Raw genomic sequence first — 7,108 nt, 5'->3', positions numbered from 1 at the left:
CTTCACCCGGGGCACCAGCTGACGGCAGCTTGCGTATTGAATGGCTGGACCTTCCCCTCACCATTTGGAGATCAGATATCCAGAAACGTACGCAACAACGACATCTCTTTTGAGTCAAGTTTGAATTTTCGCCAACCCTTAGGTGATTTGTCGTCACCTTTGCCATTTTTGAATCGTTGTATGCAAGTTCGCCATTTTCGTCGAATCCCCACTTGTCAAGAGAGCCCTGTCAACATCTCAATAGAAATTTTGCCAACCATATCGCCATTTTTGTCAAAATCGCCACTTTTCAAGGGGCCCCTTTAAACCCCCATCTCTTTAGAATTTTCACTAATTAAACCTTTGGCATTCGCCATTTTTGAATTATTCGTCATTTTCTTCAAATTACCCTCTTACCCTCGGGCGAATTTTTCCAGATTTTCTATTGACGCCGTTGCTGGTTCCTTTCTACACATAAGTGTGCATTAGGACATGGGATCTAAGGACAAGAAATAACATCCCGAATACCTGAACAATGCACTGTCAATATGGTCAAAATCACATTTTGTTTCACTATCCAGTGCATCATCCTCTGTTTCCGGGAGTAGCAGTCAGACATTTCCTTAGCCTCGCCCTTATCGTTGTTGAACGGAATACTCATTGATTAAAAAATAAAGTTTGGGAGGGAGATGTCTTCAATGTGACATTGCAAAAATGTTGGACCTTTAGAAGTTGCCCCTCAAAAGGAAACAGTTTCATTTTCCGAAATATATTTTACTTTCTCCTCTAAGGGCAAACTGAACGAGATACCGTGGCATCTATGAAAGGCTGGTTTTCACTAGCGACGAAGTCTAAGTCGGAGACGTAATCAGAAGCGTAAAGCTTATGATCTAGTGAAAGCAGCGTTCCGATTCCGCTTTCTTTCTCCGTCGCTTACGTTCCGCTTATGATCTAGTGAAAACCAGATTGTCGGAGTCGCAAGCAGAAGCAGAAGAACAAAACCAATCTCAAAGCGTGGGACCGTGCATTGTGATTGGCTTATCCCTCCGCTTCTGCTTCCGACAATCTGGTTTTCACTAGATCATAAGCGGAACGTAAGCGGAGTCGGAAGAAATGGAAACGTTCTCATTCTTCTGACTCCGATTCCGTTGCGCTTTTGACTCCGCTTACGACTCCCACTTTTTGATTTTCACTGGTCATAAGCGCTCTTACGATTCCGACTCCGTCGCTAGTGAAAACCAGCCTTTACGAAGCGGAAAACGTCGCGTGTTGTCCGTTTAAGTGTTCAATAAAGGCTGGATTTCACTAGCGACGGAGTTCGGAGTCAGAGTCGGAGTTGTAAGAGCGCTTGTGACCTGGTGAAAATCAAAAACAGAATCGTACGCGCAGTCACAAGCGCGATGAAATCCGCAGTTTCCCTTTTTCTTCCGAGCCCGCTAACGACTCCCGTCGCCTACATTCCGCTTATGTTTTAGTGGAAACCAGATTGTCGGAGTCGGAAGCAGAAGCGGAAGGCTAAAACAATCACAATGCACGTTCCCACGCTTTGTGATTGGTTTAGTTTATCCGCTTCTGCTTCCGACTCTGACAATCTGTTTTTTACTGGATCATAAGCGGATTGTAAGCGGCGGAGTCGTAAGCGGAATCAGAACGATGTTTTCATTACATCATAAGCTCTACGCTTGTGATTACAACTCCGACTCCGTCGTCGGCTAGTGAAAACCAGCCTTTACGTTCCTCGTATTTTCTGAAGTAAGGTTACGTTTTTTTTAGCTCGATGCAGTAGATGCAAAGCTCTACGTCAGGGGCGGATCCAGAATTTTTTTTAATTAGGGAGTCCAATCTTTGATTCGGAATCCTGAAACGAACAGATCATTTGAGAGTACCCTCTCAAAATTACATATTTTTCAAATATGCCTGAATTTCGTGCCAAAAGGTACCGCGCGTTTCAATGAAAAATCAACCAGTTGAGTCGTGATATGCGATCCTATAGATACAAAACTTTCAGGGTCAAACAAGCAATAAAAAACAACCGCAGGCCTGATAGGGGTGGGTCCGGACCCCGCCCCGACCCTCTCACTGCATCTGCCACTGTACGTCTTACGGTTATGGGGACTGGCAAGTTACAACCCACAAACTCTTTTTGCAGCCAAAGGTCTGCTTTCGGGTAATTCACTTGACCCCAAAGGAACGTGGGAATGGCCTACCACACTCAAAATGTAAGATTAAATACAAAAGTGTGCCGTCTTTGCCAGTTTCGGCAGCCTTTTTATGTAGTGTAATTTTACAAAATGTAAAAAAAACACATTAATGGAATATAATTTGTCTTCAAGTTAAGTGTATGCATTTGCCTTTCATAACAATATTTGGTTTAAAATTACACCCACAACTCAACAACATTTTCTACAATTTGAAATACGGCATCAATCTAACAGTTTGTGTATAAAACGGTGAATCACACAGGGCCGAGTTGTTCAAAGCTGGGTTAAGATAACTCAGGGTTAGTGCGAGATTTGAATTCAGATTTGAAAGCTTAAAAAGCATTTCAGTTTTAATTCTTTTTGTCTACAAGTTGATGATTGGAAGCTCTAAAAATAACAGAGAAAATTACCCCAGAAAATGCTTTTGAACGCCAGAATAAGAAACCCGGGTTAAATTTAACCCCGGGTTAAGCGCTAATCGGCCTTCCAACAACTGGGCCCAGAACTACAAAATATAGAAAATAACCTTTTTTACTCACTATAATTAACTTGTCCTCTACCAATAACTTGAAACAAAGTTGATGGTTAACATCTGAAACTTGCATTCAATTCAGTTCATCAAAGGATGGGCACAGAAAAAAATGGGCCGTAAAAAGTCTGCATCCCTTGTTTGTTTTGCTTTGCTTTTCAATCTTATGAAACACTTCTTACAAAATTTGTATCCCTAATCCTCAAAAGAAAGAAGACATGCTTCTAGAAGCAAGGAACACAATTTTAATTGAAAACTCATTTACTCATCTTTCTGCCATATAATGCAATGTAATATTATTCTTTTGACAATATATAAGACTCGGGCACTAGTTTTATGAACTTTGGGTGCCTTTGATAAGGGTGACACAAATGCAGCTTCTTTGCATACTTATTTCAATCACATAAACAGTGACTATAGCAGACATATAAATTACATGAAAGTATTAAAGCCAGCCCACAGATAGCTAGCCTCCCATGCAGACATTCCTAGGCCATGTTCTTTGAAGAGGATTGTGTGATGAGCCAAAAGAAAGACAGCGTCAGTGGAAGGCTAACTGATAGCAAAACTTGGGTTTAGTAAAAGGCCACTAAGGATTTAAGCTGTGAGCTGGCTTCCAGAGAGTAACATCTCTCCTTCTCTTTCAATGGTTTCTTCTCTGTGACAGTGCATTCTTTCACTTCCTCTAATCCCTTGTCCTTTGTAGCAGACACCTGCATGTAAAATGAAATTGGGAAAAGAGATTTATTTGATCATTGCTTTTAGAGAATATTACTTGCACATTTGTCTGTGTTACACAAGTAGTAGTATTGTTAATAGCTTTGTTTTCACACCATCATGTATTATGTTTTTGCTTCCCCAAAGTTTCACTTTGCAATTCAGGAACTTAAATTCATCCTGTAAATTGTGAGCATTTCTCTCCTCTAAATACCTGCTTTGTTGGGATCTTCATATAACACAGGTTGGAAATGCTAAGGATATTATTTTGAATTTTAAAACATATCACCACTCCCTGTGTGTATGGATTAATAATTTTATAGTGAATGTTTCTGACTTCTTAACGTAAGTCAGGCTGATATCTCCCAATAACACTGCCTGGTCGGTGGACAAGGGCCATGGTGGAAACGATAAACACAGCTAAAAGATTTTAGAACTTGGTATCAAAAATTAAAAGCTATAGATATTCAAATGCAAAATAATTCAAAACATTTGAATGCCAACTCTGGCATGGTTGGTCTGGAACCCCTAAGATTAAGCTTGGTAAATTCAAAAAACTTGGCGGGTTCACAGCTGCAAACATGTTCATTAACAACCACTTGAAATACTAAAGAACTGACAAAGGCAAAAGAGTAATATTTAAGTTATGTGCTGTAAGAGTACAAAAATATATAAAACACAGTAATCAATGCACATTAAGCAGATGTGTAAATCAACTACATTGAACTTAAAGAAATCATTGACGACTGGCTTTATAGCACCACATTTTAAATCATAGGAATAACAATAAATACAAAAGAGGCGAGGGAGAGCAGGATGTTAAATGAGCACTGATGTCTGTCAAGCACTTTGCAGGGTTCTTGGTAAGATGAAAGAGTAATACAGTTGAAACCCTCTACAGAGGCCACCTTGGGGACAGAAGAAAGTGGCCATTGTAGAGAGGTTGAAACAAGAGTGAATGTATGGACTGTCCGCCAAAAAATGGCCGTTATAGGGACGTGGCCATTGTGGAGTGATTCGTGGAGGTTCAACTGAATATATAATTCTCCTCCTCGTAAACAAAAATTATGGAATGCCATACTCAGGAGGAAGGGACTGGCTGAGTAAGAAACCACATCAGACAAGTTGCAATCTAGCAGTCCTTGTTTCAAGTCCTGCTGTGGTCACTTGCCTGATTTGTTCTTAGTCGCAGCCTTGATTGTTAATAGTTTTAATGGTTGCCTCCAGTGCCAGTTGGGGTTTTGAATTCTGTTACATTCTATTTGTTGAATTATTTGTTTCCATAATGATTTGCGTGGAGTGCCTGTAGAAATAGCTGGAATGCATACTAAGTGCACTTTTCACAATAACAAATCTGGCACATAAAGCATGAAACAAGGATCAAAGATGCATTTTTTAGCCCTATATTTCATGCAAACTAGTTTAAATAAACTTGTTTTTCAACCATTTCGAAAGGAAATCTCCTGAAAATGACAAACCAACAATGGGGGCAGCTTCAAATGCATACATTGGTTTCAAATGGGATCTGTAAAACCACAGAATAACAGGAAGTAAGGAAAATCTTTGTGATGGTGGTGCACACAAGCTAATACAGAAACCAAGGCTTGTTTGGAGGCAGCTGGGGATGCACGTGATACTAAGGCAGGTATATATTTATAAAATCATGTTAGACCGTCTGCTGCAACTTCTATATATAAAATTTAATAAGATAATAATTTGAAAAAAAAGCAAAATGATAAATTGTAATGACTGACAAATAACGTAGTTGACCAAGGGATCTGAGAGCAGTTTCTACTTCTAGCCAAGTTTAAGCAACTTCAATGAGATCATGGCAGTTAGAGCAGCTGAGAATGCAAATGCTTTCTCTTAGTACCACGTGGTAGGTAACCTACCACGTACATTATTTCAAAAATAAAATAATTAGCATGAAGTTTAAAAGCATAAGGGGGATTGACTGGATTTACAACAATTTGATTTGAAGTCCGGGTTGAACCTGTAGAAATTTACATTTTCAATCAACTCGTACTCAGTATTGCAACTTATACCAACTTACGTACCTAGATCAGGGACCAACTTAGTCTTAAGTACCTTAAGGATTTCCAGACGATGAAAAATATCTAGTTTGTCGTGAAACTGCACAAGATTCGCAAACCTTTGCTGTTGTACTGCAGTCCAAGCAACGACGAAGAAAACCAGCTTCGGAGTCACAGAGGTGACACCTGTTGTTCTTTGAAAACGACCCTTCTTTAGAAAAGTTGTCGTTCGAGCAGGTTGTCGTAACTTGGCACACACATCGTCTACCCTTGACAGTCTTTTTATAGCGAAGATCAGTGCTAAGCTTAAGTTTACATCTAGAGGTTTTCTGGTTTAATTATCGCTGAAAGCGAGGTTCGAATGCGAAATGGTAAGCTGCATAACATACCTGCCAAAGATTCAGTCTACGTCATAAATCGTCGCGATCCTGTTCACTGGCATCATCCGAAATGCTCGCACTAAGCTGTTCTTCTCCTGCTTACCGCAGTGTCCGCCTGCAACCAAACGAACTGGTCTGTTAAAGTGTCAACAACACTAGAAAAGATAGGTAAACAACGAAGGCAAAAATAATGAACAAAATAAAGGCTTTCACAACTTACCGGCCCATTAAATACTGCTTTGCACGTTAAAATATAACCTCAGTGACAGCGTGCTGCAACAGATTTTATAATAAGACCGATAAACGTGCAATTACAACACGATTTATCCATCATCCTGCACCATCCGGTACAGCACTTTCTCAGTCGTACTATAGTACGTACTATGGCGGGTGATACCCGGTAATTTGGGTATCATTTTTACGGGTGATACCCAGTACCCTCTGAGTGAATCGGGTGGAACACTTCAGAACAATTGACAGTATTTTCGTTCAGCGGCCATTTTTTTGACTGTAAATAATGTCGTGTATGTGTATCGTGACAATAAGCCCGTGAACTTACTCATGCAGTTAATCGGATGCTACTATTCTGAGATTTACGAAGTAGAAGCAGTAGAAAAAGTTCGTCCTGTTCCGCTTCTTCAATTATGAACGCTTAGAGGCGCTACCAGAACGTAACTAAGCCGATGAAGCTCCCCTTAAACAGATTAGTATTAAAGTAGGTAAATAATACGAGTAGTGCTGGGAAAATGTTCCCAGTTCGTCACGTTCGAGTCACGTTTCCTTGCGTTACTAGCTGCACCAAGTGATGACGCCATTGTTGATGTCACAGGAAATACCGTGCGCAAAGTCACGCGGAAGGGAAAGCGTGGATCTGACGGATACATCAGAGGTTTTCTCTTTCTTCCCTTACACAAAAACTTGGTTTATACAAAGCTTATTAATCTCTTTTTAAAAGTGCATGTCAGGCATCTCGTTTCGGTGGTTTTCGGAGCAGGAAATAGTAATTTCGAAGCCTTCGAAATAGAAGTAATATGTCATTTAACAAAACAGCTGAAATCAAAGCAGGTCAGTTCGTAAAAAAAAGAAGAAGTAAGCAAATGGGAGATTTTTATCAACCATAAGTTCAATCTCTTTTCTGAAATGTTAAAATACGATTACAATTATAATATTGACGGTGAAACCTAATCACACTGTTTGCACAGTTTTGTATTTATGCCTTAATTAATTTCAATCCCCAGCATTGACGTCAAGACAGCGCCAAGTGCCGTG

At 40.0% G+C, this 7,108-nt stretch overlaps 1 long non-coding RNA gene across 2 annotated transcripts; it reads right to left on the bottom strand.

Annotated features, from left to right (window-relative positions):
* Positions 1-2,319: 2,319 nt before the first annotated feature.
* On the bottom strand, positions 2,320-6,240 carry LOC140948423 (uncharacterized). 2 transcript variants are annotated; one of them, XR_012167040.1, is made up of 3 exons: positions 6,060-6,240; positions 5,849-5,974; positions 2,320-3,422 (listed from the first exon to the last, which is right to left on the bottom strand). It is a non-coding gene; the product is annotated as an uncharacterized lncRNA (long non-coding RNA). The 2 variants fall into 2 exon arrangements; XR_012167041.1 differs by having other exon boundaries at positions 2,321-3,422; positions 5,849-5,954.
* Positions 6,241-7,108: the final 868 nt, after the last annotated feature.

This window comes from Porites lutea, chromosome 9 (assembly GCF_958299795.1).
Source record: "Porites lutea chromosome 9, jaPorLute2.1, whole genome shotgun sequence".
NCBI lineage: Eukaryota > Metazoa > Cnidaria > Anthozoa > Scleractinia > Poritidae > Porites > Porites lutea.
The sequence above is the reverse complement of the archived record's forward strand: the minus strand, read 5'-3'. Positions and strand labels throughout refer to the sequence as shown.